This window comes from Rhinopithecus roxellana, chromosome 3 (assembly GCF_007565055.1).
Source record: "Rhinopithecus roxellana isolate Shanxi Qingling chromosome 3, ASM756505v1, whole genome shotgun sequence".
NCBI classification, from domain to species: Eukaryota; Metazoa; Chordata; class Mammalia; order Primates; family Cercopithecidae; genus Rhinopithecus; species Rhinopithecus roxellana.
Genome location: NC_044551.1, coordinates 56,677,531 through 56,699,979, shown reverse-complemented (window position 1 = coordinate 56,699,979; position 22,449 = coordinate 56,677,531). Strand labels below are relative to the sequence as shown.

At 39.8% G+C, this 22,449-nt stretch overlaps 1 pseudogene across 1 annotated transcript; it reads right to left on the bottom strand.

Moving 5' to 3' along the window:
- Positions 1 to 16,574: 16,574 nt before the first annotated feature.
- On the bottom strand, positions 16,575 to 17,605 carry LOC104666252 (annotated as a pseudogene). The gene is made up of 2 exons (XR_748529.2): positions 17,575 to 17,605; positions 16,575 to 17,496 (listed from the first exon to the last, which is right to left on the bottom strand). The product of XR_748529.2 is annotated as a tropomyosin alpha-4 chain pseudogene (transcript).
- Positions 17,606 to 22,449: the final 4,844 nt, after the last annotated feature.

Sequence of the window (22,449 nt, the reverse complement as noted above, 5' to 3'; positions counted from 1 at the left end):
TACACATAAGATAAAACTGTATTGACAAATACAAAAAGGAGTCCATGTAAGTGGTGAAATCTGAATAAAGTTGAAGGACTGCATCAACATTAATTTTCTGGTTGTGATACATTACTATGGTAATATAGAATGTTATCATTTGGGCTAACTGAGTGAAAGATATGATGGGTTCTCTATGTGTTATTTCTTACAATTGCATGTTAATCTAAAATTATATTAAATAAAAAGTTAAAAGAAGTTAATTGAAAACAGTATAACAATGGATATGATTAATTAAAATGAAGGCAAAAAAGAAAGGGAAAGGTGGCATAAATCACAAGGTCCAAATAAAATCAAATAGTAAGATAATAAGTATAAATCATCTATATTAATAATTACATAAGGTATAAGTAAAATAAATACACCAAATAAAATACTAATGTTTTCCCTCTAGATTAAAAATAAAAACAGTCTAGCAAATGCTTTTTCCATGGAATATGCTTTAAATATAAGGCTATCTAAAGGTTGAAAATAAAAGCAAGGACAAAGAGACTCCAGGCAAACCTTATTCAAAATAATTCTGGTAAAACTACAGTAATATGAGATAAAGTAGACGTTAGCAGATAAAGCATTTATAAAGATAGAAAATTCATAGCGATAAAAGGGTCAATGTAAGAAGATATCACCACTGATATGGTTATGTTGCAGCTTTTGTTGTTTAGTGAGTGGGAGGGAATAGTGCCCAGTGACGTTTTTGCTCTCATTGGTTGGCAAACAGAAGGGAGGGTAACCATGTTCCAGTATTCCTTTGATGCTGCTTCGCCAGCCTGAAATCTCTATGGCCTCTGTACCCTCTGCCTGGTGGGTAATTCAGGCTTGCTGGACTTGCTCTGACCACTTGGCCCAGCAGGTTGCGCTTAGCTTGGGCTACTGGCCTGGATCCCATACCCGCCATGGCGTCATGTTCAGCCCGCAGCTGGACCAGGCATGCTGAAAGTGGCTTCCACGTTGGGCATCAGCATCTAGACAAGGGGAATGCAGCAGCACCTGAAAACTCAGAAATATGAGCAACTGTGAAGCCCGATGGGAAGCTGCAGCTCTTGTTTGGGGAGTACCTAAGTCTGAGCTCCCAATAAATGTGGCAGCTCTTCAATCCCGTGGCTCAGTGAGCAGGAGCATGTTACAAGTCCTTTTATTCCCACCACTTACAGCTCAGTGAGCAGAAGCGTGTGGCACTCAGTGGCTTTTTTACCCCCACAATTCGGTGAGCAGGAGCATGCTATGGCTCTCTTATTCCCATTGCCCACAGCTGGGTGGGCAGAAGGGAGAGTTACAGCTGTTCATTCCCACCACCCCCAGTTCGGCCGAGTTCCAGGTTCTTGTCCCATGATCAAGAGGATTGAGGTATGCAGATACCAAAGAGTGAGTAAGGCAGATAACAGTTCTATTGAGTGACAGAAGGAAAGCTGTCAGTGGAGCGGGACCCAAGAGGGGGTAGTGTCTCTGTGTCTGAGTCTGGGGTTTTTGTGGGCCCAGAATGGAGGAGTGTGTGCTTATTGGTCCATGAGTGGTCTGGGAGAAACCACAACTTGATAGGTTAAAAGTCATCAAGGAAGTTCTCACTCTGGTGTGGACTCTATCCAGAACCAACAGCTCACTATTCAGGCTTCTGGCTGTCTTTGGCTTGAAGGCTGGGTTTCATCAGGCACCTGTCCTTGTCTTCCTAGGAATTTGTCTGTCTCCTGTCACTTTCTCTCCCCTCTCTGAAGAGGGATATCTAACTGCTGTTTGGATAGGGGCTGTGACCACTCTAACTGCTTCATGCTGACAGGGGGCACTGTTTTGGGAAAATGGCAGTCAGATCTTTCTCAGAGGCCTATCTAAGGGTCCCCAGTAAAAGGGAGCCATTGTCCTAGGCTCCATTTGCATGAACATTTGGAATTTGATGGCCTCTAGATGAGAAGAAACAAGTTTCACAATGTGGTTAAATATACGTGGGCCAAATATGAGTATTATACAAAGAGGAGCTAAAAGGGAAAAATCTAGTACCAGAGATAACAAAAATAGTAAGCAAAATGGACTAATCATTCTGAAAACAATGTTGTGGCCAGAGCTGTTTCACCCTGGTGGAAGGAATTAAGTCTTGTATGGGGGATGGAAGTTAAACTTCGAAAATAGATAGCTGTTAAGGGGAGTGGATAATCTCATGGATATTCAGGATTAAGGGCTCCTTGGCAAAGATATCTTATGTTGAGGAACAGAATGAAGGTGAGAACAGCAAGCATAGGTGAGATTATAAAGAGGATATCCATGGAAGGCTAATTATTGATACTTATCTTTTGTGATTTTTAGCTTATGGTCTCTGATTTCTTCACACTGATACTTTGGTTGCTCTTCTGGATCAACAGGGGTAATTCTGTCAGTTTCCCAGGCCTTTACTCAAGTATAATGAATCCGATAACCTATTCCAGTGATCTTTACTGGAGTACAAAGAAGTACAGTGTAAGGTCCCTCTCAATCCAGGCCTAGAGCAGGAGAAAGGGGAGGATGTGCCTTTATCAGTAGTAAGCCCCCCTGGGTTGAACTGAGTTTACCCTAGTTCATTGGGCTGAGACTCCAACAGTTGTTTCAGTTCCTGTTGGAAATGGGCCAAATAAGTTATATGTTTAATCAAATCAGAGGTTTCTTTGTCTAGCAAGAAATAATTGGGGTGGAAAAGCCATCCATACATCATTTCAAAGGGTCTTAAACCCAGCTTAGGAGGAGTGTTTCTAACACGTGGAAGGGCTATGGGAAGAAGAGTAACCCAAGGGAGATGAATCTCTTGAGACAGTTTTCTGAGATGCCTTTTGACAATATCATTTGTCTTTTCTACCTTTCCTGAGGATAATGGTCTCCAAGCACAATGAAGATGATATTGAATGCCTATAACCCCTGGGTGACAGTCACACTGAACTTGGAACTATTATCTCTTTGGAGGTACTTAGGGAGTCCAAAGCAAGGAGTTATCTCATTAGTTAGTACTGTTATCACCTGAGAAACCTTCTCTGTTTGACATGGAAATGCTTTTACCCAGTTAGTGAAGATATCTACCCATACTAGGAAGTAGAAGATGCCCCTTATATTTGACATATGGGTTAAATCCAGTCTGGATATCAGACTTCCCCAGATAGCCTCCCATTCTTTGGGTTCTAGAGGGGAGAAGTCATCTATTAAGGGGATTATTTTTAAGGCAAGTCTCACAAGCATCAATGACATGTTGGACCATTTTTAGCAGATTTGATAGATTTTATCCTTACCTTGGTAAAAGGCTTGGTGAAGAGTTTTAAGAACTTTCCATTGGCTGAAAGCTGGTAGATGTTTTCTGTCCTCCAGTTGTAGCCATCCTGAGGACTGAAATGTGTGTTCCTGAAAGGTGGCCCATTCTATTTCTACAGGAGAATATTGAGGTTTTATTTCTCTTATGGAGCCATCCCAGATCAGAGGGGCCTCAAGTGTATCAGAAATCTGGGGCCCTCTCACTTTTGATTTAGCTGCTTGGTCTGCTAACTTACTTCCTGCAGCTATTTCATTCATCTCCTTTAGGTGGCCTTTACAATGTATTACTGCCATTTCCCTTGGAAGGAAGTCTTTCTCTTTATAGATAAGGACATGAGCCTGGAGGACTAGGGAAGAATAGTTAGAATCAGTGTAAATATTAACTGCCTTCCCTTTGCTTAATTCAACACCCTTGTGAGGGCAATTAGCTCAGCTAGTTGAGCACTTGTACCTAAGGAGAAAGGCCTGCTCTCAATAGTGTCATTCAAGGTGAATATTGCATACCCTGCCTTATGGATCTCTTGTTCTACAAAAGAACTTTCATTCGTAAACAGAGTACAATCTGGGTTGTCTGAGGGGGTTTCTTTGAGGTCCACTCTGGCCTCATAGGTTTGCACTTCTATTTGTTTTCAGTAATTTTCAAGCTCCACAGCCTCCTCTGGGAAGAAGGTGATTGGGTATAGGGAGGGACAGATTCTCAGTTGGACTGCAGATCCCTCTAAGAGCAGAGCTTGATATTTGAAGGGGTGGCTTTCCATTAGCCAGAGACTCCCCTTAGAAGGTAGCTGTCCTGCTACATTATGTGGGGGTATAAACAGTTAAGTTATTCCCCATGGTTAACTTAGTAGCCTCTGGTACCAGAAAGACTCCCGCTGCAACTGCCCAGAGGCAGAGTGGCCATCCTTTACCTACCAAATCAAGTTCCTTGCTTAGGTACTCCACAGGTTGCTGGGTGGGACCCTGGTCCTGGTTTAGAACTCCCAGGGCCATTCCCTTCCTTTCTGATAATAAAGATTGAACATCTTCCCTATGAGAAGGGCTGGTGCCTCCAGCAAGGCTTGTTTCAGTTGGACAAAGGCTCTTTTAGCCTCTGGTTCCCAAATTAGGGAGTGAGTCTTAGCTGCCTGAATCTCCTTTATTAGGTGATATAAGGGATGTGCTATCTCATCGTACCGAGGTATATATAAACTACAGAATCCTGTAATGCCGAAAATTCCTCTCAGTTGCTTGAGCATTTTGGGGAGGGGAAAAGAGGAGATGGGCTTAATCCTTTCTTTGCCCAATGCCCTGGTCCCTGCTGATAAGAGCAGACCTAAGTACTTTACTGAAGCTTGACAGAACTGAGCCTTAGATTTTGAGACTTTACAACCTCTGTTAGAAAATTAAGAAGAGCCTTACTTCCCTCCTGAGAGATTTCCTCAATTGAGGCCCAAAGGAGAATATCATCTACATATTGTAAAACTTTAACATGACGATAAAGGAACTCAGAGAGATATTTTGAGAATGCTTACCCAAACAGATGGGGGCTGTCTTGGAATCCCTGAGTTAACACCATCCTGGGTGGTCTGGTTGGAGGCATCCTTGAATGCAAACAAAGATTGGGAGTCAGGGAGTAGTGGCATGTAGAAAAAGGCATCCTTTAGGTCCAAGACTGTGAACCATTTAGATACCTCAGGTATTTGAGTTAGCAGCAGCATATATGGATTGAGAACCACTAGATGAATTGGAACCACAGCCTCGTTAATGAGGCAGAGGTCCTGGACCAGTCTCAATTCCACCCCCAATATTAGGGTATTACCAGGGCTGTTTCAGGGTTTTAAGAGGTCGTGCATCCTCAAGTTATCAATGGTGGACTTCTAGCCCTTTTCTTACTTCTGGTTTTAGGAGATATTGTTTCTGATTAGGAAGGAAGTATGATCTTTAAGGTGGATCCAGACCAGTATGACAGTTGTGGCTTGGCCAGTTTTCCCTAGAGTTAGTTACCCAAACTTCTGGATTGAGATTGATCTCCGTCAGGGGAGACAGACTGTGTCCTGGAGCCATAAAGATGGTGGTTCCCATATGAGCTAAGATATCCCTGCCCGACAGAGGTGTTGGGCTTTCAGGCATGATTAAAAAGGCACAGGTAAACAAGAGGTCTCCCCAACTACAAGTAAGGGGTTGGGAAAAATATTGGGTTAGAGGCTTTCCTGAGACGCCCCTCACAGTCATGATAAGGGAGGAGGAGAGGCCCAGACTGGAGAGGAGAACAGAAATAGACACTCTGGTATCGAGACAGGTATCCACTTTCCTCCCTTCAACCTCCAGAATCAGCCAGGCTCCTGGATGGTAATGGCATTCTGAACCATTGGAGTCAGGGAGAGGAGTCGCAGGACCCGTCCATCCTGCTGGACCATTTGGGAGACTGGCTCTGGACCCAGTGACCTTCATCTCTGGGGACCGTCTACCCTCTAGTGGTCCCCATCACAGATTGGACAGGGTCAAGGTGGCTTCCTCAGGCGGCCTGCGCAGTCCTTCCTAAAGTGCCCTGGCTTGCCACATTTATAGCAGTTAAGAAGTACATCTCAGGGATTCTGGGGTTCATGAGCCTACAAGGCAGCCACTAGAGCCTCTGCCTTTTTCTTGTGTCTCCTCTCTCTCTCAGGCTTCTCCCCATCCCTATTGTAAAGGACCAAGGTGGTCACTTTCAGGAGGTTCTCTAAAGTACTATCTGGTCCCATGCCAGTTTATGTAGCTTCCTCCTGATATTAGTGGCCACCTGAGTAATACACTTATTATTTAGGATTAGTTGTCCTTCGACTGAATCAGCAGATAGAGAGATGTGCTTTATCAAGGCCTCTCTTAGCCTTTCCAGGAAGGTATTGGGATTCTCATCTGATCCATGGCCTATAGTAGATAGTTTGGAGTAATCGAGAGGCTTAGTTCTAGTCCCTTGTAAGCCCTCCAATATGCACATCTAAAAGTGTTTCCTCTTCCATTCTCCCATTTCATCATCAGGATCCCATTTAGGGTCCTCAAATGGTACTGCTTTTCTTCCAGTTGGATAAGGCTTGTCTCATTCCTTGGCACTGTATGAGATACAAAGCTCATCCCCAGAATTCTCTGTCACTTTTAGGGATGCCTGCTTCTCAGTGGTAGCCAGGATTTGATTCCATAGTAACATAATATCCTTCCATGAAACTTCAAATACGTGGGTTAAATTCTGGAAAGCCTCTATATACCTGCCAGGGTCATCTGAAAACTTGCCAAGGCTCTCCTTAATTTGCCTTCAGTCCCATAGAGAAAATGGGACCTGGACCTTAATGGGGCAATATTCAAAAGCCATCTCTTGTAGGTGCAGAAGTGAGACTGGGACCTGCCTAAAATGAGGATTTCTAGGATGTCACAAGTTTGAGAAAAAACCTGGATAAGGAAGATTGGATAGACCAGGAGAAGCAGGACTGGAGGGAGCCAACTCCCCTACTAGAGACACATCTGGGATTTGCTTCCCTTGTTCCTTGGGATTATCCTTTGCAGCCTCTCCTGAGATGGCCTCCAGGGAGGGCTGAAACAATCCTATAATGTTGGCAAAGGCCCAGTTTATCCTTCAAGGAAAAGAAAGCCTGCACATGTGAGACCTTGGATCTTTGCCCTCGGGTTTACAGAAAAGGTCCTGCTGCAGGATAGTATTAAAATTAATGTTTCCTTCTGGAGGCCTTCCTTCCTGTAGTCCATAATCCATTCAAACCCTGTGCAAAGGAATATGAGGTGGTTTCTGTTTTTCCAGAGTCTGAGGGTCAAAGGAGTCCCAGTGATTCACGATGCTCTCGAGAGGAGTGCAGGCTGAAGGTAATGTGTTATTCATCTGAAAGAGAGGAGAAGAGGCGTCCCTTAGTTCCTGTCTCCCAGCAAAAACCTGGAGTATGTGAGGGAAAGAAAAAAAGGTGTCTTTTTCTTTCTTCCTTCCTTTCCTTCCCTGAGTCCTGGTGGCTACTATAGGTACCACCCATGGATGTGAGTGTGACCTCTACCCATGAAATGGGAAGGCCTTGTCAGTAGGGATAGTTGCACTTACCTATGCCATGCCCTAGCCTTCCACTGTCCATAATCTGTGTGTTGCCTAGGCTTCATCTATGCCATGGTTGAGAGCAAATTCTCCATCCACGAAGAAGGAAGGCCTAGTTGGCAGGGATGGTCCTGCTTACCTGTGATGCACCCGAGCTTTCTGCTGTTGACTGCCTCTTGGTCACTCAGATCTAGCTTTTTTTTTTTTTTAGGGCTCCAAATCAAAGCTTGGAAAACACACTGGAGTAATACTAAAGTGAAACTGTGGAGCCAGATTCTCTTCAAACAAGGAAAAGAAAGGAAGTCCTAGAAATTGGGGACCTGTCCTTATAAGATGCCTCCCAAGAGGAAAAAAATAATCTCTTGCATAGAAAAGCTTCTTGTATTCCCAGGACTATGTTTACTCTTGACATGGTGGAAAGACAAAACAACAAACTTAAACACAGGGAGAGGAAGATGCCCAGGGAAAGTAGCCTCTTGCTCTATGCTAATGGGTTTCTTCAACAGGAGAAAGAAAGAAAACTCTCAATAGTTACATCCTCCTTGGTTCTTAGACAGAAACCACATTATTCTAAATTATATTCTTGATGACTGAGCCAAGAGCTCATTCTAACCAGTTATATCATCTCTGTGGCTTGAAACAATACCCTTAACAGTGTATATAAAGAAGAGATAGGAGCCATGACAGCTGCAAAAGAAAGAAAGAAAATGTGTTAGGAAAGGCTGGAGGTCCTGGTGCTGACACGCTAACAGGCTGTTGGAGACTGGAGTTAGTCTAGTGGCCTTTGGTTAACACTGAATTGTAGCCTCAGCCAGACACCCTCATTTGCCGCAGGAACTCCTTCCAGTCCCACACAATGGCTAGACCTCTGTGAAGGGAAACTGCTTTGGAACGAAACCAACATTCCCAACATCCGAGGGCAATGGGGATTGACAACGTCCTCCCCAGCAAGTCTGTCCTCTGAATCTTGTAGAACTGGCAGCTGTGTTATTCGCTCTTAACCGGCTGACAGAGGCCCAGTGCCTCATCTGTTTTCAGAGAAAAATCTGAGGACAAGAAACCTCAGAAATGAAAATGAAAGCAGTACACTCTTACTAACCCTTCTGACAATCCCGACGAGTCCCCAGATATGTTGCAGCTTTTGTAGTCCAGCAGGCAGGAAGGAATGGCATCCAGCGGCTTTTTCTCCTACGTTGCTTGGCAGGCAGGAGGGAGGGTTACAGCATTACAGAATTCCTTTGGTGCCACTACATCAGCTGTAAATTTCTGTGTCTGACATGATGGGGCTTTGCTAGGGCCTGCCAGGTTCACTCTGCCCACTCAGCCAAGCAGGCTGTGCTTGGCTCACACTACTGGCCTAAATCCCACATTTGTTGTGGCTCTGTGTCCAGCCTGTGGCTGCACTGGGCATGCCAAAAGTGGCTTCTGCGTTGGGTGCCAGCATGGTACAAAGCGAACATGGTAGAACCCAAAATCTCAGAGATAGAAGCAACCCCAGAGTCCCAAGGGATGTTGCAGCTCTTACTCAGGGAGTCTCGAGATCTGAACTCCCAAGAAATGTTGCAGCTCTTTACTCCTGTAACTCGGTGAGTTGGAACATGTTGCACTGCTTGCAGCTTGGTGAACAGAAGGATGTGGCACTCAGTGGCTTTTTCTCCCCCACAGTTCAGTGAGTGGGAGTGTGCTACAGCTCTTTTATTCCCATCATCTGCACCTCTGTTGACAGAAGGGAGAGTTACAGCTCATTCATTCCCACCACCCTCATCTCAATGAATGGGAGGGTTACAGCTTGTTTGTTTCTGCTGCCCGCAGTTCGGCAAGTTCCAAGTTCTTGTCCTAGGACCAAGAAGAATAAGGTACATGGACACCGGAGACTGAGTAGGTCAGAGAAGAATTTTATTGAACAACAGAAGGAAAGCTCCCAGTGGAGAGAGGACCCAAGAGCAGCTAGTCATCTGTGTGGCTGAGTTCAGGGTTTTTGTGGGCTTAGAATAGGGGAGTGTATGCTGGTTGGTACATGGGTGGTCTTGGAAAAAGTACCATTCAATTGTTTAAAATGCATGGAGAAAGTTCTCACTCTGATAGTGGACTCTATCCAGAACTGGCAGCTTTGTTTTCAGGCTTCAGGCTGTCTATGACTTGAAGATTGGGTTTCACTGGACACCTGTCCCTATCTGCCTAGGAATCTGTCTGTCTCCTGTCACTATCAGTTAGGCTTTCTGTCCCTACTCATATCTCATCTTGAATTGTAATCCCCTTAATCCCCATGTGTCAAGGGAGAGACTAGGTGGAGGTAATTGAATCATGGGAGCAGTTTTACCCATGCTGCTCTCGTGATAGTAGATTGAGTTCTCATGAGATCTCATGGTTTTATAAGGTGCTCTTCCCCCTTTGCTCAGCACTTCTCCTTTCTGTCACCTTTTGAAGAAGGTGCCTTGCTTCCTCTTTGCTTTGCACCATGATTGTAAATTTCCTGAGGCCTCCCCAGCCATGCTGCACTGTGAGTCAATTAAACTTCTTTCCTTTTGAAATTTCGCAGTCTCAGGCAGTTCTTTATAGCAGTATGAAATTGGACTAATATAACCACCTTAAATATATCTGAATTAGTTCAATATATAGCTTAGCAGTGTACAAGGTCAAAGAGAGACAGAAAGAGAGAGAGAGACTGATTTAAAAAAGGAGAAAAAATGTTCCCAAGGTGATTTCATAATGCAGCCAAAATTCAGAAACATTGGTTTAGGTTTAGTCTGGAAAGGCCTGATAAGTGAGAAGGAAAACAGGTAAAGATGGAGGCACAGTATCTTCTGGTGGAATGAAACATAATAATTAAAAATCTGGACAGAAGAAAAGTTGCTAGAAATTTACCAGGAGTTGTATGCTAAGACAGTGACAATGTTCTATGGGGAGTAAATGGTTTTTCAGAAATTTTCCCAAATTGAGGTAAGGATAATGTCTTTACAACTATGATTCATTAAACATTGGCTAACCAAGGGAAGTCCTCTGAGGACGTTAGATGCAGGTCATTGGAAATGAAAGCACACTAAAGTTGAAGGAGGTATGCACAGAAATGGGAAAAATATTAAAAGAAATCTGGATAAGTCATGTCTATATCAATTATAGCATGATATTTATTTGTTTAAGACTAGTCCAGTGCAGTAGTGAGCATAGGGAAAGAGTAGAAAAGAACTCAATCTGTAATTGACTAAACAATCAAGATAACTCACTACCATGGATTATTTTATTTAAAAAAAGATAAATAATTGTAGCTATCCACAGACCTCATTACTGTAATGAAATAAATGGAGTCCCAATTTGGCATACAGGTAACTCTACCAAGTATTGCTACTAAATTTTGCCAAATGCTTCTAAACTGTGCTTCTCATTGTATTGCTTAGAAGTTATTGACAGCAGAGATTCACAATAAAAGTGACACATCTAAAATAAAATGAATTCATTTTAGAACCTTATATTTAAGAGCAAATGGAAATGTTTTCAATGACTTCATTTAAGCCAGAGGTAATCCCTACCAATATCTTCCCTTCAAAAAAAAATGGATAAATATGTTTCTCAAAAGTTCGGTATTAAACAACCCACATATGAAAACAGAGAGGCGTAATTATACTTGACTTAAAAAAAGTAAAGCTTCTATTTTGCAAGCTCTAATTTTCCTATGTTTCTTTGAGGACTCCATAGGGAGGTTGTTTATACACATTATGCCTAAACTAAATATCTACTCTCCATGAAGTGCAGTTCGCATGGAAGAACAAACAAGCCTCTATATCACTGTATCATTCCTGTTGCCTAATTTATATACTTAAAGACCCTTAAGAGCCTCTATTTTCAGCATAATGTCATATAACTGTGCCCCCTACATTAGCATTTATGAGAGCAGCCCACTTAACTCTTCATTTAGCACAGTGACTTGTGGCTCTATTCTGGGAAAGGGCTCTACAACTAATAAATTGGACTAAACTGCAAGTTGTACAGCTGACAGTAGGTAGCCCATCCAGAAATCACCAGGCCTAAGTGATTTTTCTGAATAATTCTACTATATATTTAACAAATGCTATGGATACAGCTTTCTTATGTCTTCAAAACTGCCTGATAAGAGAATAAAAAATGAATGGCAAACAACCTCTTTAGTCTAATTTAAGTCATGCTAGATAGAGTATTTAAAAATAAGTAGAATATTTAGAATAAACTTCCTTATGCCTGAGAGGGCATAAGTAAGTGCGTGTCCAAGGCTTGGAGTTCAAAGAATGTCCATCTGTTGTTTGATGGGTAGTGTATATGGGAATCCTCATCTGATGGAGTAAATCTTCTAATGAACTTGTCTTTATTTCCAGTGGAAAAGACTGTTTGCTAACATGACAAACAAACAGGAAAGTTTCAAGTGTACTTTCTTCAGTCGATGTGGACTATTTATACACAACTGTTGCATTCGTATGTGTGTGTTTAAATTTATATCTGACATATATGTTATCTAAAAATATCATTGTTCTGAAAATAGAATGGATTTTAAAAGACCTGAATCCCTAAGTTCCTCATCTGTGACACAGCATGACAGAATGCTTCCATGTATGAGAGAAAAGGCAGGGTTTCATAGAATCAATATCTCGGTAGATGTTGATATTATAATAATACATATGATAATATAAAGAATTTCCCAAGGGAGGAGTGTTTCCCTGCTAATGGGCAAGAACACAAACTATTTTAGAGTTTTAGATGTGACGGACAGTACTCAGATTTATAAGAATTAGCTAGGTTCTTGGTATTGCCCATTCAGAGTAGTGAAAATTTGATTCCTCTGAATAGTCCCTTTTGCTTGATAGTAATGGTGATTTTTATTTCCCAGTTTATTGTGAGTTTGCCTCAGAGCCAGTTGATTTCAAGCGTATAATTAAGTCAGTTTTCCTCCTATTAATAAGAAAATATTTCTTGCCCCATCCTTTGTCTTTTCTCTTCTTCATTTTCCTTGTGCTTCTCAAGAAACATCTGAAGGAACAGTGAATGGGAGGTAAACTTTCTAGTCCTTTCATATCTAAAATACATTTTGTCCTCACATTTGAATACTAGTTTTGCTTGGTATAAAATTTCAGATTGAAAATAATTTTCTGTCAGAAATTTGAGGATACTTTCAATTGTCTTCTAATATCCAGTTTATTGTTGATAAATACGATGCTTTCCTGATTGTCATTCTTTTACGGTATGCTGTTTTTGTTTTCTAGAAGCTTTTAGGATATTCTCTTTATTATTGAGGTTATAAAATATGATGAAAATGTGTTTGAGATAGCTCTTTTTAAAATCATTTCATTTATCTGAAGACCCATGTTTTTACTAGCCACAGGAAAGTATTAAATTATTTCTATGAAACATTTTTTCGTTGAACTTCTTGCCACATAGTGCAGAGTTCTAGTGAATACTCATTGCCCATTCATTTAACTACTTCTGTAAATACCAAGCACTGGCAGATAAATATGATTAAAATACTCTAAAATAGGTGGCCAATAAGTATCAGAATTAACTGCTAACATATCAATCATTGCTTGTATGTAACGGGTCTAAATATGACCTAAAAGAGAGATTTCTAGAGCTGAATTTAAAAAGTGACTCAACCGTATTCTGCTTTAAAAGAAAACTCACTTCAAATGTAAACATATAGGTATGTTGAAAGTAAACTTATAGAAAAAGATAAGATTAATTAAATCCTTAGTTAAAAAGGCAGTTTTATGTAAGTAGACATAAAAATGAATCAATAACAGGAATTTTATATAAAGATCAACCTACCAGAAGATTTAATCCTCCTAAATATTATACATACCAAGTATCAAAGCCTACAAATACATGAAGCAAAATTGATAAATTCACCGTCATATAGTTGAAGACTTCAACAACCTCCTATCTGTAGTTTCTGTAAGTGTTGATAAAGATAATGCTGGATTATATTTCTTTAAACTTATTTGTCAGTATTTGCAGTGACCCTTCTTAAGAATCTGATTATTTTGGGCGTTGCAAATAGAGAAGGATCAGTTTAGAATTGTAGAAGGCCACTCCTATTTGTTAAAGTATATATTAATATGTTATTTGTACTAAATTGTTATAAAGGAAAATGAAACAAAAATAATTACTTTCAAGTATTATTTTTAATATTAATTCTCACTGTCAGAATAAATTTATCTTAAAAATATTTGAGTGCAGATTAAATAGCGACTATTCAACAACTCCGTATCATTGCCTTCAAATTGTCTTTTAAATTTTCATGTGTATCAGAAAAGAGTACTAGTCCATAGAAATTTTATTATAGAATTTATATTTTAACTAAATGGAATGTTTTTAATGCCAAATAACTTTTGAAAAGTGACTTTCAGAAAGTTTCTAAAGAATGTAACTTTTGGAATGAGTGTGATTAAACTTTTTTGTTGTTGTTGTTGTTATCTAGACATTTGAAATTTGTTCAATGTGACAGAGTAGGGAATTTTTTGAGAAAGAACTTGCTTGTTACCCAGGCCAGAGTACAGCGGCACAATTGTAGCTCACTGCAGCCTGGAACTGCTGGGCTCCATTGATCCTCCCACCTCAGCCTCCCAAGTAGTTGGGACTACAGGTGCACGTGACCATGCCTGGCTAATTATTTTTATTTTGTGGGGATGGGAGTCTGCTTTGTCGCATGAGCTTGTCTCAAACTGCTGACCTCAAGCCAACTGCAATCCTCTTGCCTCAACCTCCCAGAGTGCTGGGATTATAGCCATGAGTCATCACTTTCAGCAGAGTAGGATTCTTTAAAGCTTTATACAAACATATTTCCCAATGACTCCTAAAGCTATGGAGTCTTGGTGGTGAAAAAGCCAGAACAATCACATTACTTGCAGTAACTTAAAGCAGTCTCTTTGTTTTTGGGCATCCATGTTTAGTAACAATCTTGCCTCAGTTATTAACTTGAAAATTAGAACCTAATACTAAACTACTATCTAGAGGATTCTTGCTTATGTTTTTTTTTTCCTTCTTATTCACTTTAAACTTTTAAAAGGGTACGTTTTAGCCATGTCTTCAGTTAAGTAAACATTTCTCTCACTTTTGAACTTTATTATTACTTTTAAAAACAAGAAACTTGTAGAACACAGGGAAATATGAGTAATATAAAGGAAAAAGTATGAATGTATGCACATATACATACAAATTACTAATAAAAGTAGATTATATTTCTTTTTCAGATATGAACTGATTTGATTATCTGGAGTCCAATTTAAATGATACAGAGTACTGCTATCTTTAGGATTTTGAAAGCTGCTTCTTCCACCAATCTAAGTGAATATGCAAATGAAAAAAGTCATTTATTTTGTGTGTGACATCCTTTATCATGGAAAATAGTAGGTCAGCTCATTATACCATTTTCATTTATACAAATGCAAGAGGATATTCCCAAATCAAACATGATTAAAGATAAAAGGTGGTCTATGTAGTAAACAAAACAAAGACAAACTTCATTATAAAGTGCAGAGGAAAGGAAGGGCAAGAAGAAAAAGCAAGACTTCTAGGTTTTGTAAAAGATTTTCTTTTCATAAACCTACTTTTGGAAGATCATGTAATTTCATTTTCTTTTCCACTGAAATGGCAATTTCCAGAGATTATCAACTTATTTCTTTATTTAAAACATCAACAATGCCAAAGCAGAAATGAGTTAAAACCAGAACAACAAAAATCTTCTTTGTAGAGTGAAAACACAGGTGGTAGTTTAAATTTATAGGCTGCTATATCTGCTTTGTCAAGTCCGTTAATATTTAGTACTTTCTAAGGCTCAAATCTATATGTCTCTATGCTCTGCTCTTATTTTTCTTCTTATTTTTTTTTTTTTTAGTTTATGTAAAAATTTATTTGACCAAACTGTAGAAAAAGTGATATTATTACATATGACACAGTTGCAAGAATCTAAAGAAAAGTCTGGATTTGATTCCATTGCACAATTTGCTAGTTTATTTCCTGGGTAGTGTGGTGCTGAATAAATAGGAGTGGGGTGGTGGGGTGGGGTGGGTAAGGGATTCGGATAAGCCAGAAGCAGGGTGACTTTTAGTTGGAATTGTAAACTTTAGTCGGCCCCCACATGCTGCCGGGGAATGTGGAATGTTCCAGCTCTGAGATGTTAACTGAGAAAAGAGAAGTCAAACAAAGCCGATACGTGCAGCCCTGTCTACAGAATCCTTCATTATCCAGTTTAATCAGGAGTTTCTTGGTGTTTTATTAACTTGGTCCCAAAGAAGGAATTCAAGTCCTAGATAAGTAAATCTTCAATTTGCTATTCCCTGAAGTATGGAAATGAAGTTGGGCCAATTTTTAATCTCTGCTGCCAGAGAGGCCCTTTCTGCTAATAGATAGAAACTCTTTTGCTAAACTTATTAATGACTTGTAGTCTTTTGGAGATGGCTGACCTGAATTGGACTGAAATCCACCATATTCCGGCTGAGTGGGTCATTATTGGAATGAGACACTTGCTCTTCAGAGAACAACTTTATTTTTATTTTTTTCTTGAAATGGGGTCTCACTCTGTTGACCAGGCTGCAGTGCAGTGGTGCGATCTCAGCTCACTGCAACCTCCACTTCCTGGGTTCAAGTGATCCTCCTGCCTCAGTCTCCTGAGTACATGAGACTACAGGCAGGTGTCACCATAATTTTTGTATTTTTAGTAGAGACAGAGTTTTGCCATGTTGGCTGGGCTGGTCTCCAACTCCTGACCTCAAGTGACCTGGCCTCCCAAAGTGTTGGGATTATAGGCGAAAGCCACTGTGCCCGGCCAGAGAACAACTTTAGAATGAAGGAAATACACAAAAGAACATCACATCAAGGATCTATTAATTACCATCTATTAATTACTATATGTGGGTAATTATGACTATTACTCAAGCATTCTACATTGACTGCTTGAGAGGATGTTTGTTCTGCATGGTGGAGTGTGGAGAAGGGCCAGGATTCTTAGGTTAATCTATCTGTGGGTTATGACTTCCCACAATAGCCACCCCTGGCCCCCAGCAGCCCTTTTATTGGCTCTGGATGGAAAATCCCTACCCATGTGATGGTCCCTATAGTTTGACCAACAGTTGACCCAAAAGGTTATGGTCTTCAGCGTTTTAATTATATCCACGACTAGATATTGGGGTCTGTGTTCTTCAAAGTATGGGGCTGCCTATTCTCCCAGGAACCAAATGACCTCTGTCTTAAGAAAGTATGCTTATGAGGAAATACCCTGCCCACCTTAGGAATAAATGTAAGTCAAGGAAGAAATAAGACAGCTGAAAAAGCTGGTGCCATTTGAAAAAAAAAAAAGGGAAGGAATGAGATTTAACTGGTGCTCAAAGCTTCTCCGATACAAAATATTTGGTCATGTATTCATAATTTGCTTGACATTTCCAGCAATGTGAAGATGGCAATAACAAAAGGAACTTCATACAAGAGAAAAGAAAGACCCACGGAACTCCGGAGTTTCTGTTGCAACAAGACTCTTCTGTTTTGCTTGTATACAGTTAAGTTCGTTTAGTGTCTGATCCAGTGTCTGATGTAAGCCCACGTTCTCTTCTTTGGCCTGGGCAAGTTTCTCTTCTAGGTCATCAATTGTCTTTTCCAGTTTTGCAACCATTCTCTCTGCAATTTCAGCACGGGTCTCAGCCTCTTTCAGTTTGTCAGACAGAAGTTTAATTTCTTCTTCATATTTGTCCTCCTTTTCAGAAAGTTTTCAGATGCAGCCTCCAGAGATTTCAGGTTGTTAGTAACATTCTTGAGTTCTTCTGCCAGGTCACCACATTTTAGTTCAGACACCTCTGCAGGCTCCTCTGCCCTCTCCAGCTCACCCTCCAGGATGACCAGCTTACGAACTACCTCCTCGTATTTGCGGTCAGCCTCTTCCGCAATGTGCTTGGCCTCTTTGAGCTGCATCTCCTGAATTTCCATCTTCTCCTCATCCTTCATGGCCCGGTTTTCTATGATCTTCATTCCTCTCTCACTCTCATCTGCAGCCTTTTCCGCCTCCTCCAGCTTCTGCAGGGCCGTGGCCAGTCGTTCCTGAGCCCTGTCCAGCTCCTTCTCAAGGAGCTGGATGCGTCGGTTGAGGGCGGCCACATCACCTTCAGCTTTCTCGCACCGCTCGCGCTCCGCTCTTTTTCTTAATGCTAGCTCATTTGCTCACATTTGCAACAACCTGCTGTATCAACAGTGGCAGCTCTGATAATAGTCTCCCCTCCACCTACCACTCACATCCCCACGCTGTTGGTACTTCATGTACTCTTTGATCTGCAACTCTGGAAGATTAATATTTTAAAATCAAAGCTCATCAAATGTTCCTCCTGACTGCTGCCTTTCCTTAATTTCCTTACGAGTGTACCATATTATTAACATCACCCAATTTCCCTATGACCACAAGTATTTTTGTGTGTTCTCCCCTTTGGCCAGAATTATTTTTTTTTGAAAGGGCAGCCTTTAGGCAGCATAGTCTGCCTTCTTATTGACTTTGGAAAAGTTATTCTACCGTATGGCTAACTACCAGATAGGGGAACAGTTAGTGACAGTGAATCTGTATGGGTCTGCAGCAACCTCAATTCTTGCCTCTTCAAGAAAAAGAATTCAACTGAGGGGCATGAGGCAGAAGGAGAGATAGCAGCAAGTTTTAGAGCAAAAGTGAAAGCTTTTGAGCAGGAATGAAAGGAAGTTAAGTACACTTGGAAGAGGGCCAAGCAGGTGACTTGAGATATCAAGTATGTGGTTGGACCTCTGACTTGGAGTTTTATACATTGGCATACTTCCAGGGTTTTGTATCCCTTCTCCACTTATTCTCCCCTTGGGATGGGCTGTCTGCATAGACAGTGGCCTGCTAACACTTGGGAGGTGCTGCATAGGCAGTGTGTTTACTGGAGTTGTACTCATGCTTATTTTAGGTGTTCTTCCCTTACCAGTCTAGTATTTCTAGAGAAAGGTTAAACCTCACCATTTTGCCTCTTAGTGAGCATGCTTGAGCCCACCGGTCCACCTCTTGAGATCTTATTGAGAAGCTATGGATCACCAGTTTCAGATTTTTTCTATTTGGAGACTGCCTTTCCCTGGTGCCAGCTATGATTTATTATTATTTTTAGAGACACAGTTAACAACCACCTGGCCACCAGCTGAGGGGTGTGTGTGTGTGTGTACGTGTGTGTGTGTGTGTCTGTCCTCTCCTGCTCTGCTCATGTCTACCTACTGTAACGGAACTACTGACATCAGTTCTGTTAACACTTCTTATACTAGCTTATGTATTCCAGGCACTTGGTTAGTTTGGTTCATAGTAAAAGAAATATGATAAATCTAGGTAATGCTTCTCTTAGAATGTATAGTATAGGGGATAGATAAATATATACATACATAATTACAACTTTGATCATGCTATGAATAAAATGTGTAGGATGTTAGAACATATACCACAGGAGTACAAGTTAGAGTTGTATGTTAGTAAATAATCTTGTCTCCAATTCCTGTGGCTCTAGAGAGAGAAGGTATATATATATATAATATTTAATAATTATGTAATACATAACAGTATATATTACTATGTAATTATTTTATATAATATATAATTACTGTATATTATATATATCTGTACTTCTGATTTCCTTGTCAATTTCCTGAGACTGCTATTTTTCCAGTGTGCCAAAAAAAACTTGGCTTTCTATAATTGCAAACAAATAAAGACCAGTTGAATGGTTCCTTAGTAAAGAACTTAATTCTTCAGAAAGCAATTTGACTACAGGGCTTTGTCAGCATGATTGCAAATTAGGAGCTGAGTATGTACTGAAGGGAGGTTAGTACATACATTACTATTTGACTCATATTACATTCATCCTAAAATTATTTCCACCTATCGCTATTGAAACCAGTTCTCCAAGCCACTAAATAATAGTGTACAACACCTTCTTTCCTTACTGATAATAGATTTTCTTCTGGCTGCCTAAGACTGCGTTGAGAATAGTGTCTGGAATTTTATGAGGTATGGATTTTGTGGGAAGTACTAAATCACTTACATAATATAATAAGGACATTTTGGAACTCAGGAGAAGATGGACTTGGGTTTGATTAGTATACTAAGGATTCTAACAAAAAATGTAGACAATGTGCAAGAACAGATGGGAAATATAGGCAGAGGTAAAAATTCTAGGAAAAAAACAAAAACAAATGCTAGGCATAAAAAGTACTATTACAGAATTGCAGAATGCCTTTTTTTTTTTTGAGACGGAGTCTCACTCTGTCGCTGGGGCTGGAGTGCAGTGGCCGGATCTCAGCTCACTGCAAGCTCCGCCTCCCAGGTTCACGCCATTCTCCTGCCTCAGCCTCCCGAGTAGCTGGGACTACAGGCGCCGGCCACCTCGCCTGGCTAGTTTTTTGTATTTTTTAGTAGAGACGGGGTTTCACAGTGTTAGCCAGGATGGTCTCGATCTCCTGACCTCGTGATCCGCCCGTCTCGGCCTCCCAAAGTGCTGGGATTACAGGCTTGAGCCACCGCGCCCGGCCTGCAGAATGCCTTTGATGAGTTCATTTATAGATGAGTCACCTTCATGGAAATAATTGGTTAAAAAGAAATTAGCTATCAAGCCATGAAAGAACGGGGAGGAAATTAAAACGTACATTAATAAGTGAAAGAAACAAATCTGAAAAGGATATATGCTTTCCAATTCCAACCTCATGACATTCTGGGAAAGGTAAAACTACGCAGACAGTAAAAAGATCAGTGGTTACCAGGAATTAGGGAAGGGTGAGGGATGAGTAGATTGATCAAAGATAACTTTTAAGATGGCAAAACTATTCTGTATAAAACTATAATAGTAAACACTTGTCATTATATATTTGTTCAAACCCAGAGTGTACAATATCAAGAGTGAACCCTAATGTAAACTATGGACTTCAGTGATGATGATGCATCAATGTAGGTTCATGCTTTGGGGGATGTGGTAATGGAAGAGTCTATGCATGTGTGGAGGCCGGGAATACATGGGAATTCTCTCTATTTCTGCTCAATTTTGCCACAAACCTAAAACTGCTCTAAAAAAAAAATTAAGTTGGACGGGTGTGGTGGCTCACAACTGTAATTCCAACACTTTGGGAGGTCGAGGCAGGCAGATTACCTGAGATCAGAAGTTCGAGACCAGCCTGGCCAACATGGTGAAACCCTATCTCTACTAAAAATACAAAAATTAGCCGGGCATGGTGGCACATGCCTATACTCCCAGCTACTCGGGAGGCTGAGGCAGGAGAATTGCTTGAGCCCAGGAGGCAGAGGTGGCAGTGAGCCAAAATCGTGCCACTGGACTCCAGCCTGGCCGACAGAAAGAGACTCTGCCTACAACAAAACAACAACAACAACAACAACAACAAAAACTGGAACCAACATGATGTATTTTGATGAAAGACTGATTTTTTTTTCTCCCTGATACAAGATTAAAACAAAGATGTCTGCTTTTACCACATTAACAAAACATTGTATTATAGATCCTTGAACCTGCAATAAGGGAAAAAAATAAAATGAATGAAGATCAAAATACAGAAGTAAGACTGTCTCTATTTAAAGGTGATATGATTATGCAGAAAATGACAGATAATCTATAAATCTACTACTAGAATTAAGATTTTAGCAAGGCTGTGGAACCCACAATTTACATATAAAAATTGCTTGTAAACATGCATAAGAAACAAACAATTTGAAAATAAAAGTTAACTGTTCCATTTACAATACCACCAACAAATGTAAACTACTTACAAATAAGCCAAACAAATGCCATTCAAAACCTCCACATTGAAAATTATAAAACATTGCTAAGAAAAATTGAAGCAATGCTAAATAAATATAAGCATGTATTACATTTATGGAATGGAAGATTCAACATTGTTATATGACCTCACTTTGTTATTTAGATTTAACTCGATCCCAATAAATTCGCTAGAAGGATTTATGTATTAATTTTCAAGATGATTTTAAAATTTGCATGAAAATTAGGAGGATCTAGAATAGTCAAAGCAATTTTTAAAATGAAGTTGGAGAAATAAAGCTGAAGGGCTTAGTCTACCAGATTTCAAAAAACCTATTGAAAAGCTATAGATATGAAGACTATGTGGTATTGGCAAAATATAGATACAAAGATTAGCTAAAATGAATATAATCTATACAATAATACATAGGTGAAAGAAAATGATTTTCTTAGGCAGATGAAAGGGGATGGCTTTCTGCTAGAAACTGCACTATTTTAAACAGAGTAAAATGATTTATTATAAGCACATTTTAAAGTGCACTTCAGGGCTGTGATAATGAATATATTATGTTTTTATTATCAATTTATTTATATAATTATCAAAAATATTTCTCATTAAAGACAAGAATTATTAATCTTCAAATTTCAAGTTATAAAGTAGCCTTTTGTTTGAGTTCATTTAAGAGCTAACAGATCAGCAAAGTATGTTCTCATCAAAAAATAACATACAGGAATAATTTGAGATTTAAAATGCATTATGCGAATGTGCACCTGAATATTCTGTTATATTCATAAGAGCTATATTATCATAGGGAAAATTCTTTGTACTATAAACACTTTTATCCTTAGAACTTAGAATAGTTGCTATTTGAAAGAATATTCATAGTGTCATGTAATTTTATACATGCAAAACAAGAAAATGTGTTTTATTCTTTTTTATTGAATTTATGAAATTTCTGAAATAAGACAAACTTTTAAATATAATTTATGCTAAAATTTACAAATGTTTATATCTGTTTAGTATATAATGCTGAATCATATTTCTCTCAAGATCTTATTTTAAAATGTGTTTATATTTTTACTTTTTTATATTTTACTAAAAACAAAATTAGTATAATTACTTCCCTGTCTCTATCTTGTGCGTGTGAGTGTGTGTGTGAGAGAAGGTGGGAGAGAAAGCTGAAGTTCTAAAGTTTCATTTCTTATTTCTCTAGATCAGGCAGATGTTCACATATATAGTCCATGAATTTAGCATGTCTATGACAAGTTAAACTGAAAACCTCAAGCAGAGCTTATTTTTCCCACTTCAAATCTCATTTGAAAATAGAGCCCTTAAATTGTCACTGTCACTGTGCA